Source organism: Seriola dumerili, unplaced genomic scaffold (genome assembly GCF_002260705.1).
Source record: "Seriola dumerili isolate Sdu_G_001 unplaced genomic scaffold, Sdu_1.0 BDQW01000017.1, whole genome shotgun sequence".
Lineage (NCBI taxonomy): Eukaryota > Metazoa > Chordata > Actinopteri > Carangiformes > Carangidae > Seriola > Seriola dumerili.
This window is the reverse complement of record NW_019174272.1, coordinates 13,517,397-13,533,423: the sequence shown is the minus strand read 5'-3', so window position 1 is coordinate 13,533,423 and position 16,027 is coordinate 13,517,397. Positions and strand designations below refer to the sequence as shown.

The window sequence follows — 16,027 nt, the reverse complement described above, 5'->3', positions numbered from 1 at the left end:
CTGGCAGTACATAACTCTGTTTCAGAACCACTTTTTGTTATATTTCTTTTAATTATTTTTTTATTTGTATATTTACATCCATAAAAATACAATAAACAAGTTACATACCACATTGGATATTATTTTTTGTTGTAGCATACAAAGAGATGCTAAATGAAACGACTTCATTTGTTATGCTGTAAGAGTAAGGAAAAGGCATAGGCATGTAATCATTTTAAAGATTTTATTCAACAGTTCAAAACAGATTGTTGCATATAAATAAGAATGCAAAATAATAAAATTCCAAATTTGAATATTTACATAAGTATATAAAGGAAAAAAAATATAACTTGGTATTGTTACATCCTCCTTGGGAAAAAGGACAGCAAAATACTTGATGTATAGAGTGATAATGCAACAGATTACTTGCCTTGTCAGTGTGCTATTGCAGTTTACTCTACTAGGGAAGTGAAACCTTGATAACTGTCCATGTGGATCTGGTCCTTGGTCACATATTCCGAGACACATGCAACTAGGGATAACACCGGCAACGAGTTGCTCTTGTTGTTGTTACCAACATTCAAAACTGTCTGTAAACTGCAATAGCTGAACTTCTCTGGTCTTGATCTCCCCCTGGATTCCTGGATAATCAGGCCCACTGGTCACGGTTTGGTCATTCCAGATGTGTGCTGGCCAATGTTGCACAAATGTGGACCCCCGTTCTGAAATACAATACCCAGTCAAAAGTTTGACCACACTTCCCGAAAACTTTTTGGACTTGGTAACTGTATTTATGATTTCCATGTGCTTCGTGGCCAGCATTGGAAAGCGCAGGAGTTGTCTGATGTTGTGGGTTGTCCTTTACATATCTGTTAGGACATTTTCTGGCTTGATGCAGCAGGTAGGATGACCTGTTACCGAAGCGTCCTTGGTTGAGGAGAAAATCTGCTGATGGTCAATTTGTAACATATGAAAAACATCAGTCCTTGGGTCAACAAGCCTCAGACAGAGCTCCAGCAGGTGGATGCGACTGTTCCAAAAGTCCAGTAACTCGGAACTTCTTTGGTCTGGTGCAGCAACAGATTAACCCAAACCCAAACTTTAGATATTTTATAAGAACAGAGCTTTATTGAATTTGTATTTAGTGGTTTGCTGGTCAGAAAAAAAACAGAAAATAAATTTGCTTTTACTTTATAAAGATACCTGCTCATTGCACCGTGCTCTCCCTTTCCCATATGGACCTCCTCTGGCCTCCCCACCTGAGGGCCCCCTCACCTGAGGCTGGCCTCTGCTAAATATGAGGCGAAAAATCAGAAGGCTAGCAATGCGCCTTATTCCTGGAAAGCTCTAACATGCAAACAAACATAATATGTGTCGTGTGATAGTAAAATAGAAAAAAAACTTCAGTGGTAGCTACGTAGGTGCCTTAACAAGGTTTTTTTCAAGGACATGCAACAGAAATCAATTAACAGTTTCAAAGGAGAAACAATTAGCTGTTACTAAGTAGTATAGCCTTAAACTTAGGCATTTTATGAGCCCTTTTTGTATATGTTGTCTCTAAGTGTTTGTCTCTCTGCTATAGACATACAACCTTACGCATGTAGGCTTTTACTAGCTAGCCGAGCGATAAGTTTATTGCATTTTTAACCTGTATTCAAAACAATAAAACAACCAACGCTTGACAAGGGCTTTTTGAAGTAGAGCAAGTCATTACATTCCATTATGGTAAATTTTTAGATTTGTTTTCACTACTTGTTGAATGAAGTCCACTATTCCTTAATTGGTTATATTTCACAACGGACAATCCCGTCTCGCGCGTCCCTCTCTCCTCTCTCTCTCGATCTTTTCATCCACCTCGAGGCAGTTGTGCGTTTCATTGTGTTTTAGGGGGAGTGCGCTTTGAGGGAACGCCTGAAGGGAGGGAGGTTGGTACTTTTTTTTGTTGGTTACTTTTAAAAAACAGCTCACCTCGCTAACATCTTCCGCAGATTACCTACACTCAGCTTTAAATATGAGACGGTCAGTTCACATTGATTGTCAGATAAAAAAAAAAACCCTGATTTATCAAAATAATTTTATGAGGTGGGGCCAGATATTTATTGCTGGTGTGGCAGTTTTGGGGCCTGTGGGCCGCCAGCAGTAGGGGGAACCATTACTAAATTAAACCATCTTACAACGTTGAAGAACCAGGTGAGTTAAAAAAATGAATTGTGCAACAAATTATAAAAATGTTATTTAAAAAAAGCAACCAGAAACAAAAACAAACATATTTTATTATTTAAACTGAGGAGGGGCAGGACTATAAGTATCTTATTATGTTCATGTAGTATGAAAACTGCACTGAGTACTTCCTGAAACCCCCACTGGTTACAAAGATGTTCTTCTGGTCATAGTGGTTTTCCCTTCACCTGAGTTGGAGGAGCTGAAAGCTGTTTTTTTTATCATTTTTCCAGCTTAGCCATGACCTGCTTCAGGAAAACTAAGCTTACTGTTTTCCACCTAAAACAAGTCTATTGATTTCGCTGAAAGAGTCTCTACAGGTGAGACAAGCTGGTGGAGGATCCCAGAGAAGAGATTTCATGATGTTTTAGTACTTCACTGTTGCCGAGGGGCCAGATCTTTCAGCTGAAGGCCTTCCTGAAGAATTCAGGGAACGCCTGGGATCAAGCCTGACTCCAGTTTTTACACCACACCTGACTTTCACAGAGTGTGGCAGGGAGCGTCCCCCCTCCATTCTTATAAGAAAATCCTTTGATTTTTCTCATTTTACATATCTTTAATGTTCGCATGGGAGGTCGGACGAATTTAAACCTGTGGTGTGGCAAAAAAAACCACCAGGGTGGTGGTTTCCAATTTTTTAAAAAAAAAGGGGACCGGAGGGTTTGTGCTCCAAGTTAATCGGGGTATATCCCAACACTGCTCAGCCTCCCCTGAAAAGTTTACGTACGGGCGCTGGAAAGGCAAAGCTTCCAACCGATTGTTCAAACCCTTCACAGATTCAGTGAGGAAGCAAATGAGGATATCTGTCCCGGGCTGGCGAAAAGGTGGGATCACAGCCTCTTTACCCTCGCCCGAGATACTTGAAGGGGCATGAGGTTTGACAGCCCAGGTGATTTTTGTCAACAAAATAAAGACGCAGGAAAGTAGTTTTTTCCTGCCAAGTTCTGAGTTTTATTATGAAAAAAGGTTTCTGAGAGGGAAGTTCTTTTTAAAACCCTTCAGGGAAACTTGCTCTGCTTACAACTGGCTTGAACCTTAACACACAGTTATCAAATGAGAAGTGAAAGTAAATTGGTATAAAACAAAAAACTACTATGGAATAATAATGATAATCACATCACACTTTCCGCCTGCCACCTGGTCGGCATCGTGCCCAACCCTTAAGTCTACGAGGGAGGTGGCTCCATGTTAATTATAATGATGATGATAATAATAATAATAATAATAATAATAATAATGATAATGATAGACTTTATTTGTATAGCACCTTTTATAAAATAAATGTAGCACAAAATGCTTTATAACAAAGAAATGATATGCAACAAGTGCTTCAAATGAAAAAGCAAAGACATAAAATGAACATAAAGACATTGTTAAAAGCAGTGATCTAAAATTAAAAACATTAAAAACATTAATGTAAGATCAGATAAAATAATGAATAGAATAATCATTAAATGAGAAGACATGTAAAAGAAGTGCTGAGCAGTGCATATATGTGGCGCAAAGTGCAAAGTTTCAGAGCTAGTTAAAGGCTAAAGTGAGGAAATAGGTTTGAAGCTTTCTTTTAAAAATATTTAGAGAGAGCTGGCCTCTCTGATATCTATAGGTAATGTGTTCCATTGCTTTGGGCCGTAAGTGACGAATGCTGCATCCCCAATTTTCCTACGGCTGTTGCTTGTAACCTTCAATAAAGCAGCAGATGACCTCAGTGTTATCAGAGGTACATAGTTAATCAGGGAGTTAGCAATGTAGCTTGGTCCTTGCCCATTAAGTGCTTTGTATATGAGGAGGACCTTGAAATCAATTCTAAATGTAACAGGAGGCCAATGCAGAGCAGCTAAAACTGGACTGATGTGCTCTTTCCTCTTGCTTCTGGTTAATAGCCGAGCTATAGAGTTTTGAATGAGCTGAAGTCTCTCAGTGTTTATTTCAGGAGCCTAGTAAAAGGTGTATTGCAGTAATCAAGTCAGCTTGAAATGAAGGCATGAACCAATCTTTCAGCATGTTTTTGGTTTATAAATGGCCATACTTTAGCTGTTTCTAAGGTGGAAAAATTATGTTTTTGTCACCTGTTTGATGTTGGACTTGAAGCTTGAATCCTGGGAGTCCTGGAGTTTCCCCAGGTTATTGAACAGCATTTCTCTTTTTGTTTTGGGGCTGACTTTTCAGTTTTGTCCTCATTTAACTTTAAGAAGTTATTGCTCATCCATTTATTTATTGCTAGAAGACAGGTGGTAATAGACTTTATAGCTGCAGCATCATTTGGTTCAGCAGAGATGTACAGTTGTGTGTCATACGCATAACTATGGAAACATAGATTGTGCTCTCTGATGATATCACCAAGTGGCAGCATGTACAGTGAGAATAATAATGGGCCAACGCAGCTCCATCTGGCAACCCTACAGTAGATGTCGTGTTTCTCAGACACATGATCTCCAAGACTGTCGTAAAACTTTCTTCCTGTGATGTATGTTTTGAACCAGTTTAACACAGTCAGAAAGATTGACCAACTTTTTCAAGACAATTGATTAAGATATTATGGTCATTCATATCATGGTCAATCATAGTCTGGCCCCTCCCCTTAGACCAATTTGTCTTGGGACGCACTATCAGGGGCAATTGCCCACAACGACACAGTTCCCTGGGTTACTGGTACACACAAACCCCTCCACCACATTAAGGTGGCGATTCTTGGAGGGGAAGGAGACCCCAAGGTAGACCCAGAACTCACTGGGGGCGATTACATATCCCATCTGGCTTGGGAACGCCTCAGGATCCCCCAGGAGGAGTTGGAAAGCATTGCTGGAGAGAGAGATGTGTGGAACCTCCTGCTTAGCCTGCTGCCACCGAGGCCCAACCCCAAATAAGCGGGAGAAAATGGATGGATGTACGGACACATGGTTGCCAGGTTAGCAGACAGATGGAAGTAAACAACCAGGATTGTGTGAGAACTAGCTGGTATGTAGCGTGGACGTAGCCCCACAGCTAACAGTTCAGTGGCTGGACTGCAGAAGCATTTCATCCTGTCCACCTGAACCATCTGAAAGCTGATGATGGTGCTGATCCACAACTGTGTCTCTGTGAAACACTACACTCATTGAAGTCTCATTCCTTTGTCAGCTTTCTCATCTTATTGTCCAGTGAGTTCACATCAACAGTCATGTGTTCATCTGAAAGCATATTCACTTTCTTTACACACAGTAACACAGTGTGAGGCTCCACCTTGTTGATGTGGGTGAGTGATGCTGTCACATGACCAATCACATGACCTTTGTTGGGTATGTGCAATGGAATGACTACTATGTGCACTTTTTAGTAAACAACACAGGCAGTTTCCTTTGAGAAGACATGCTTGTGTTTTCTTCACCTGGGGTTTGCTGTGTAAGACCATCATCGTTTTTGAGGCAGGGTTTACCTGTGCAGTGATTATCACCAGGTAAAACAGATGTATTTCCTGAACCATTGGCAGGTGTTAAACAGCCCACAGAGTAAACCAGATTTATGGAGGTAAACGCACACAAAGAAAACCTAGTCCCAGTCATGGTGTCAGTTTAGAAACCACCTCATGCATTTGTCATAGAATATTCTCTTGAACAAAGTCAAAGAATGCATGTTGATCAGTGGGTTCTAACGTTCTGTGATAGGGTTCTATTATTATCACTCCATCAACTCCCTCTGTGCTGCAGGATGCCAGCAGGTCTCTTGTCAGTCTGGTCCAGTGTAGAGGTGCAGGATGATGAGCTGGTGTGTTTCTGGTAAACTGATGTGGTCTGGGTTTGTTGATGTTCACATGGTTCATGCAGCACAACAGTAAGAGCAGCTCTGATCCTCTGTCAGCCTGTAAAATGATGACACATCATGGTCTGCTCTCAGGTCGGTCTCTCAATAATTCATACATCAAAAGTGCTCAGTAAGATATCTGAGATTTACCCACATCCTATCCTCTGCTGTGGACACAGTGATGTGTGTATGAACCTTAAAGCTATAACATTTACCCAGACCTATGTTATATATGTTGTTGAGTTGTGTTCTTACATTATAATTTCAAACTTTTCATCTGCAGGAAATTAAACCCACTGAAACTTATTATTGTATTTCTGATTAATTTTTGTCACATATTCAGTAGGGCTGTCACTTTTTATTCAAAATGTAGGCTGCAGTCTCTATAAGCGCATCAGACCATTTGAAGTAGTTTGCCTTGTGATCCAGCAGAGGGCGCTCTATCAGCTTCACCTAATGCATGCCCTATTGACCTATCAGTAAACTAAAATAATGATAATGCAGTGTTGCTTTGTTACAAAAATGGAGGATAATAGCAAGCAGAGCTGTCCTGAGCAGACAATCACAACACCAAAACATCCGAAAAGCAGCGTGTGTAAGTGTTTTTAAGTTCTATACTGTGTATGACAAAGTCAGGAATAAAGGTAATGCTGTTAGTCAACTTTGTAAAAGGCAGCTGCCTTACTCTTCAATAACAACAAATCTGCGGACTGACCTGCCCCTTACCATCCCACGGAGCCAGCGGAGGCAACACAGACGAGTGGAGCAGTGCCAAGTGTACAGCCCCATCAGTCGACAACAATAATGACGTGTTGTTTTGGGGGAGCGGGCGTGAGTTCGCAGGGGAGGGGATCATGTCGAATTCGTTCACTCTTGATTTTTTGAAAAGTGAAAGCCCTAATATTCAGTAAGGTGGAAAAACCAGTGAAGACATGTCGTTCTTCTTTGGTGTTAAGTTTTTACCGGCTCCATCAGAGTCTTTACTGTCTTCGTCAGTGTCATTCGTGCAGCCGCTCCCAGTGGATAAGTCCAAGGCTCAATTTCTTTCCCAGTCCGACCGTGGAGCCAATACTGGCCTGGGTTTACTGAGAGGAGAATCTTATGAGCTGCTAAAGAACCAAGCTTGACTCTGAACTTGACTCTGTCTACTAATGGCTACAGTAGACATGATAATGTTAGCTAACTTCCTGTTATCCATATTATGAATGTGTTCAGCAAATGTTGCTATCGCTAGCTGGCTAACTGCCAGCATTGCCGTGGAACATATTGCAGTAATGCTAGCATGGGCTAATGCTCGTGTCTGGATTGTTTTTTGATTGGTTTCGTGTTCTCAGGGTAACTTTATTCAGTTGAGCTTCTTGTTGGGTGTTTAGTGGATAATTTCTCTGAGCTTCATAACATCTGACTGAGAACGAGAAGGGATGGCAGGTGTGGCCAATGAAGCATTTGCTTTGGTCTGAGATGATGGTCATCTAGAGCGACATCTAGTGGCAGTGGCGGTGGTTTACAGAACCTGGAGGTTGTTCTGAAACATCAGATATTTGGTGGGAAACAAATGTCAACATTTTCATTTCCCTTCACATTTTTGGTGAACATGATTTAATAAAAAGGAAGAAAAAAGGGAAGGAAGAATGAAGAAATATAGTTAATATGTTAAATAGTATTTCTGTGCACACAGTCGGAACATTAGAGTATAGTTTGTCTGCATTACAGTAGTGATCTGAGATAATGTAGGTTAAATGATCTGCTTTTGAATTGCTGCTTTTGAATTGATTGATTCCTCTATAACATTACATAACATGTATAACATTCCCGTATAACAACTACAGCAGCTAGTCATGCTTAGCTGTTACTAGAACCTGTGAGTAAAATAAACAGGTGACATTAGTTGTTATGAGGCCATTTCATTCATTTTGTACTTTGTTACAGACAGTTACAGACTTTGAAGATGACACTGAGTGTTGAGAATAGCAACCCTCAGGTTTAACATTATTTAAACAGGTTTAATCAATCAGATCATACTGTGATGTGTTGTAAGACTTTATATAAATTATTTGTCTTGTTTGAGCTTGAAGCCTGTTCTGGTCCTGTTTCAAACACCTATGTCTAACTGGAAGACAAAGCTGACACTGAGTGACATTTTGCTATTTCTGAAGAAATGGTAACTCCTATCAGAACCATGAGCGGACCATGAGCTCCACAAGACCTTCGTGTATAGAATATGTGACTTTAGTATTTCTAGAGCCAAAAATGTGGACACAGGAGCGAGGTACAAAAAAGAGTCAGTTCTTCTTTTCTCGGGAAATCAGCTCCTGAATTTGTATTGCAGGCAATGGGAGAGGTGGAGGGTACTCCCATCACTTTGAGGCTCACTATTCGAGTTCTGTAAGTCTCTGTGCTTAAGTAGACACATTCTATGAAACAGCACAAATGTGTCTACTACCTAGGAAGCAATGATGTGTGAAGACTGAAATATGTGGCCAGGAGGACGAGTTACACAGAATTTTTTCGGAGGAGTTCTAGAGCTTCTCCCACTCTATCTGTGATGTCATCCACTCCAGCCTCTGCTCGTTAAGCGCGATACACATCCATTATAAACTCAAAAATTGCCCAAAAGCATAAAACTAAAACTGTGATGAATCAAAAACTGTTGATCGATCAGGGAGTGTGATCCTCAATGTTGCAGGGATGGAGTAAGGCAATAGAATAGAATACCCTTAGATTGAAGCTCCTTCTTAAGATGGTCATACTCCTTCCTGTGTTTCATTAAGCCAGTGCTCAGGTCGGGAAAAAACAGCACAGGTTTGTCATCATACATGATGAGACCCTTCTCTTTGGACCGCCCTGCAGCGATGCATAGAATTTTGTCCTGATCTTGATATTAAAGCAGGTGTATTAGGACAGGTCGCATTCTATTATCAGGGGCTTGGTGAAATGCTCTTGCCCTATGGTGGCTGGAATCCAGTTGGCAAAGAGGTTTTCCGGGTCATTTCCCTTGCAGCTTTCCTGAAGATTAACAACATGTATATTGTTGCGTCGGCTGTAGTTTTCCAGCTGGTTGACTATTTCCATCAAAAAGGAATTTCCTTTCCTCAATTTGAGAACACAGGATTCCAATCCCACCAGCAGGTCCTCTGCCGTGCCAATGCGTTCTTTTCCGCTTCAGCTATGCAGGAGCTCAGCTTGTCTAACATGGTTTTCAGTCTGGAGATAGACTGAATGATTTTTGCAGTTTTAGAGTCAAGTTTGCTGGAGAGGGCTTGGTTACCGTTTCTTATCTCATGAAGAGTAAGTGAATCTCTTCTGTCCAGGTGTTCCTGTGCCACCACCATTATGCTAGCTTGGTCGTCACTCTTGAGAGTAGTTTTCTGTGCCGTTGTTAATATTTGCTCACTAGCTGAATTTAGTTGTTCCAGGATCTCAGGCCCATAATGTAGCTGTCTGACCAAAGTAGAAATACGCTTGGGTGTTTTTTTAGAGGATTTACAATGGATTTGCTTGGAGAGCTCCCGGACTAGCATCTACCTAGCTTTGCAGCATCACATGACCCACCCCCCTCCACTCAACTTTTATTTGAAATGTTGAATGTGATTCTGTAGAGTTAATATTGTCCTCACAAATGTGGTTTGCAAAAGTGTGTGCGCATGTGTATGTGTGTGTTTGTGTGTGTGTGTGTGTGTGTGTGTGTGTGTGTGTGTGTGTGTGTGTGTGTGTGTGTGTTTGTGTGTGTGTGTGAGAGAGTGAGAGAGTGAGAGAGAGAGAGAGAGAGGGGCAGGGAAAGCATCACGATAGTGTGCAGAGTGACAGACAGAGAGGAGGGAGGAGTGTTGGCAGCCATCGAGTCTCTCCCTGTCAACCTGCTCCTACCTGGCCATGTCATCTGGCCTGCGCAGGAAGTGGAGGAGCACGGTGCGAGCGCTCAGGACTCTGCGCGGGACGGGAGCAGGAGGAGGTGCAGGAGGCCCTGTGAGTCTGCTGTTATTTTTAGTCTCTCCTCCCTCCCGGGGCTAGGCTAATCCGCCGCAGCACAGGCTAATCCAGATTGGAGGTAGGACACTGAGGCAGGAAGGTTAAGCGCTGGCGCCTGTGGGAAGCCTGCTTTGGTTGTGTAAACCGAGCGGACCATGCTGAGGCAGGATTTCAGTAGTCAGGTTTGTGGATTTGACAGGGCAGGAGGACGGTGGCCGCTCCGCTCACTGGAGCTCTGAGGAAGCTCCTCTGATAGCCATGAGTCTGGAGTGGCTGCCGACCAGCTGCTGTACCGGCTACCCGAGCTGGCACCGCTACAGGCAGACCTGGACCGGCAAGACCAGGGCCTCAGATGGCTGCAGGGAAGGGGGAAGCTGCGGTGGCGGTGGGGGGGCCAGGATCCAGCTGAGGGGGTTGGACACTGAACAGCTGAAAGGCAGCCTTGTGGTCCTCTACGCACCTGCTGGGAACTCCTGTCTGCTCAGATTGGTGGGACATGGATGGATGGATGGATATATTGATATATAGCAGAGATCACAGTGTGCTGATGTGTGTGTTATGTCCTCAGGGTGTCTGCTGCTTTAAAATCTCATATTGAACTGAATGTGTGTTTATGAATGTATTACATGTTAAAGACATGAAGTCTTTAAAGATATGAAGTCTTTAACATGGAGGATTGTGTTTGTGTGTTTGTGGCTGCATCATGTTCAGTTTCAGAGAGTGTGAACTGGGAATAATAGAAATCTTTGACTTCACTTCAGTCATGTGTCAGTCACTGTAGCCTCATTTTCAGACCCCTCATTATGTCTGCATTACTTGCTCACCCTGAACCAAAAACCCTGTCGTCATGATGCTGCTCAGTGTGTGATTTTAGATCAAAATCACAACGTCTGTGTCTGTCCCACCTGATGTCGATCCGGTTCTGTGACTAATGATATATCTTAGTGGTCTTGATGTTTAGGCTGAAGTCACAGTCAAATAAAGTTTACTGGATGACTGTGTTGTAGATGAAATCACAGCTAATTAATTCGTTGTGGGTTAGTTCAGATTGCATAATCACATCCTTCAGTTTATTTATAAATCTGTGTTACAGATATTAGTACACATCTTTATAATAATGTACTCTCACTTATTTTACTTATTTTACTATTTTTTGGGTCCTTCTTTTGTGTGTGTGTGTGTGTGTGTGTGTGTGTGTGTGTGTGTGTGTGTGTGTGTGTGTGTGTTTGTGTGTGTAAATATGCAGTACTTTGAGATGTAGATACTAAACATTTTGTATTATTCTTTTAAGGGAGTGTCTCTGTTGTGTTAGTGTATTTTACTAGAATAAAAATCTGTGACTTTCCCTATTTTATTAGTTTAAAGTCCTTATAACACAAACCTGTGTGTGTGTGTGTGTGTGTGTGTGTGTGTGTGTGTGTGTGTGTGTGTGTGTGTGTGTGTGTGTGTGTGTGTGGTGGCATTTACCTGAACATTAACATTGATGTTTTATGTGTGTGTGTGAATGGAGGGAGTGAGAGTGCACTCACAAACTGAAACAGGAAACTAACATGGTGAAGTCTTAACATGTGGTAGTCTGCCCTCCCTGGGTGATGATGAGTGTGATAGTTGGATGGAGCACGGGTATGACCACAGCCTGAAGCAGCTCTTCAGTAATGAGGCTAGATGAGACAGGTGACAGGTGGTGAACCATGTGTCTGTATGTGTACATCCACACCTGTCCAGGTGCTGATGCTGCTTTTTCTTCCATGTGATTTTCAGCATGCTACTAACCCTGCAATTGTAGTGTGATTGAAACAAATGTAATAACAAATTGTTCAGCGTATCCAGGAGATTCCTGCTTATATTTTTCTTATGGCGAATATGTACAGTTTATTTTATATGAATTTTTATATGCAATTTTTTTACCATAGGAATGAATGGACAGCATGTTCATATCCTCGAAAAGCTTTCTCCTTTTTGAACTGCAATAACTTCAGCATACTTTCACCTCGAGAGTTCTTTTTAACTTTAAACAGATCCCAAGGCTTTCAGCTATAAGCTTGTAAACAGCTTTTTGCTATCTTGTACAGTTTTCAGTTAATCACAGTTTCAGTTTTATGCTTTTTTCGGACAGTTTCTGAGTTTATGATGGGTGTGTATTGCATGAGTTAGAGTGGGTGATGAAATAGCTAGAATGGAGAGAGGCGCTTCAACTTGTCTAAAAACTTTTCTATAACTCATCCTTATGGCCACTCTACACACATCATTGCTCCCCACAATGTAGGAAAATGTGTCTTCTTTCAGGCAATGCGCTTACAAAAGCAGAGAGACTTAAAGAATTTGTACAGTGAGTCAGTGATGGGAGTACCCTCCACCTCTCCCATTGACTGCAAAACAAATTCAGGAGCTGATTTCCCAGGAAAAGCAAATATTGTAACTCGCTCCTGCTTCCACATTTTTGGCTCTAGAAACACCAAATCTACATATTTAATGCATGGTCTGATGTTGCTCATGGTCCGCTCATGGTTCTGATAGACCTCTGTTAGACCCCCCCTCCCCCAATTTTTATCACTGAAGGTAGGCTAAATAACAGAAACATCCTCCACATTGATTAACTGAATCAACAACTGTCTAAAACTATTTGTTGCCTAACTGCAAGTAATTGGTTGATCAATTCAGCAGTTGCTTCAGCTTCTTCAGCATTGCTTCAGCAATCTCATTCAGCTCTCAGCAGAAAATGCATTTTCAAGTTCGACTTATTCATCTTCTGTATCGAAATTTCAGCTCGTAACTAGTCACGCAGCTATATATATATATATATCAATATGTGTGGCTTGATCGGGAATGGTGTGCTATGACGTTTTGTAGCTATTTGAATAACGACGTAAATGGCGATAAAAGGTGAAAAAATTCCCTTAGAGAATGAATGAGGAGACGTTTTCAAAACGACCAAAACCAGCCGTCTTTGGAGCTTTACTGCTTTACTACAACGCTGAAAAATGGTTGAAGCGTTAAACTGGTCACAACACTTAAGAATCTTTTGGGTTAAATCAGCATTTTGACAACTATAATGGTTTTCACAAAATCGCAGTTTACGGTTTGTGTAATTTTTAGACGGGGTCAGATTTTGTAATGGGTGTTTATTGAACAGAATGTTCCAAGCTAGAGTGGATGACATCTTGCGCACTCTAACTGCCATCCCTGAAAAAAAAATTTTTTATATCAAAACTGTAGAGATTTTTGTCCTGTATTACCCAGTGTTTTATCAAACACAATTTTCATCTTAAAAGCTGTTGTCTGCATAGGGAGACAGAGGGGATTGTGTTTGTGTGTGTGTTTCCCTCCTCCCCCTGGTGGCCACAGTCGCCATAGCAACCAGTGTCTTAGCAGGTGCTACTGATAGTTACTGGGCAGAAATGGGCAAAGCTGATTCTGATTGGCTAATTAGACTCATTAACTCTTAGCCTTTTAACTCAGGTATGAGACAGGTAAATCAACATGGTGTATTTTCGTGTACTTGTGTGTGCATGTTGATGTGTGTTTTTTTTGCGCGACAGTTTTGGTTAAAAACCATTAATGTGACAACTTCAAAGGGCTGTTTGAAGGTTAAGCTTTGGCAGTTCCCAACACCACGCACTCAAACACCATTACCACCGTATGGATATTTACTGTATAAGTGTCTCAACCTGGTAACACAAGCTTTTCGGAGGCTCTATGGTAGACAGCCCTACTGCCACACATACACGGTGATAGACAGACACACACACATACACACACACACACACACACACACACACACACACACAAGCACACACACACACATTGACATTGACAGACACACACAAACAGCATCTTAGTTTTTTGATATTCACTTAGAAAATAAGAGCCTCAACCAGCTAAAATGAACTTACTGAAGGGGCAGCTCTACTGCTACACATAAAAACACACATATAGACACAAACACCATCTGCACGATTTGGATTAACCTTCAAATTAAAAGTCTCAACATGGTAAGAGGGAATCATTGGCTCTGTTGTACAAAATCTTATGCAATTTATACTGCCAAACACATATGCACATAAATTTACAGACACGCCATCTTAACGACATGGATACACTTTCAAAATAAGAGTCAAAAAGGTAAGGTAGGTAATAAAAGTTCGATCTTAGAAGCGTCTATATGGGGATATAGTGGTATAGCTTGATTGCAGATCAACTTTTGTTAGGGCATGTACATGTGTGTATACATGTCTTGCTATGGTTGTGGGGACAAATTTGGGTAGAAACCATCAGTGTGAGGTTATTTCGGCCAGTTGTGACGGTTTCAAATGGCTTTTTGAGGGTCACCTGCAGTGACTGAGGTCAGTGTCACGATAAGTCTCTACGAGATGAATGAAACTGAAAGTAACGTCCTTTGTACAGATTGAAATGTATGGAATGAAGTACACGCACCAAGCAGCAGACACATTCAAAATTTCCCCAGGATTTTTTTTGTTTTTATTATTATTTATTATTAAGTCTTTGACTGAAATGTTGTATCTTAATCCTTCTTCACCCCTGCGCGCAGTCAGCATCACTGACAGCTGAGGTGTGGTCAGAATGTGCCTTTTTGTACCTGTAACTACACCTAACAGTGATATCAGCTGGCAGCACTCATGTCAGAGCTGTTGATCTACTCTTTTAAAGAAACTACTATACTCACTGCTATTCCAAAACTGGTTTTAGACAAAAGTGCAGGTTTTAGCTCATCACGTGTACTTGAACGTTCAGTATAACTGTAGTGCTGCTCACTGACTCCAAACCACACATTTATTTAAACAATGTTTTGATCCCAGTCAGATCTTCTCCAGCTAAGTGATAGACTCAAGAAAAGGGTTAATCTGAGCCACATGCAGTGTAGTATACAACACAGCAACAAGGAGATGGTCACTCACTGGCGCACACCACACACACACACACACACACACACACACACACACACACACACACACACACACACACACACACACACACACACACACACACACACACACACACAGAGGGGATTTCTGCAGTAGTGGGTGACAGTCTTTCTCTGCCCCCACATTTGATTCAAACTAGCTGATGCTGTTCTCTGGAGGTTATGAGAGCTTTCAGAGAAAAACAGAAATTAATGAGTGGAACTAGAGGAGGCAGAATGAAGGGAAACATAAAAGAAGAAAAGAGAAAACATCTCTTCATGATAACCTCTCTTTCTCTTCACCTCCCCCAGTTTTCCCTCCTGTCCTCTATTGTCTCTCATTCACGACTCTTGTTAGAAGCAGCTGAAGTTGAGCAGAGCTGCCCAACTCCATCAGTGTCATCAGGGCTCAGCATACTGTGTGTGTGTGTGTGTGTGTGTGTGTGTGTGTGTGTGTGTGTGTGTGAGAGTGCAATGAGGTGGAAAGGGATGAGGGCAGATGCCTGCTGGAATAGTTGTCCAATTAAAATTACACACCAGCCCGGCAGTGAGACAGACAGGACAACAAGCAGGATACTGTTATTAACATATACTGATACTGACTGTTCCCCCACTGAGGTCAGTTCACACACCCACACATGTTCCTCTGGTGTGTGTGTGTGGTTTTTACGCAGGTTGTTATTAATACATAACTTTGTCTCAGTGGAGCCCTTGATCATGTAACATTTACACATTTTCCCACAGACAGTGTTACGCTGTTTCATTATCAGTTTCATTTTATATCACAATATCAATATATATTGATATAGTGCAGTTTGTGGGAACTGTATGAAGAATCTGTTTATGATAGGGATGTCTTTTTTTGATAATCCAATGAATTAAATCCACTTCAGTGGTGTGAATGGTCTCATACTTTTGGACCCTGCTATAAATCATAAACATCCAGTCTTCCCACACACTTCTGATCAATGATCCAACATTTCCCTCAATGGTGTTACATGTTATCCAAGGGATAGCAGCCAGTGTAAAAGGTGTGGCAGAATCTCATTCATTGATAAATGTATGTCTGAGTGAGTCATCATCATTTATGGAGAGTCCAATCTGTTTATTGATTATTGGATGGATAAGACTTAAGCTTAATTCTCAGAGAACTATGTG

General features: G+C 41.5%; 1 protein-coding gene across 1 annotated transcript in view; it reads left to right on the top strand.

Moving 5' to 3' along the window:
- Positions 1 to 16,027, top strand: part of LOC111230442 (tight junction protein ZO-2-like) — an 82,986-nt gene that overhangs the window by 27,264 nt on the left and 39,695 nt on the right. The gene's annotated exons all lie outside the window — the stretch shown is intronic.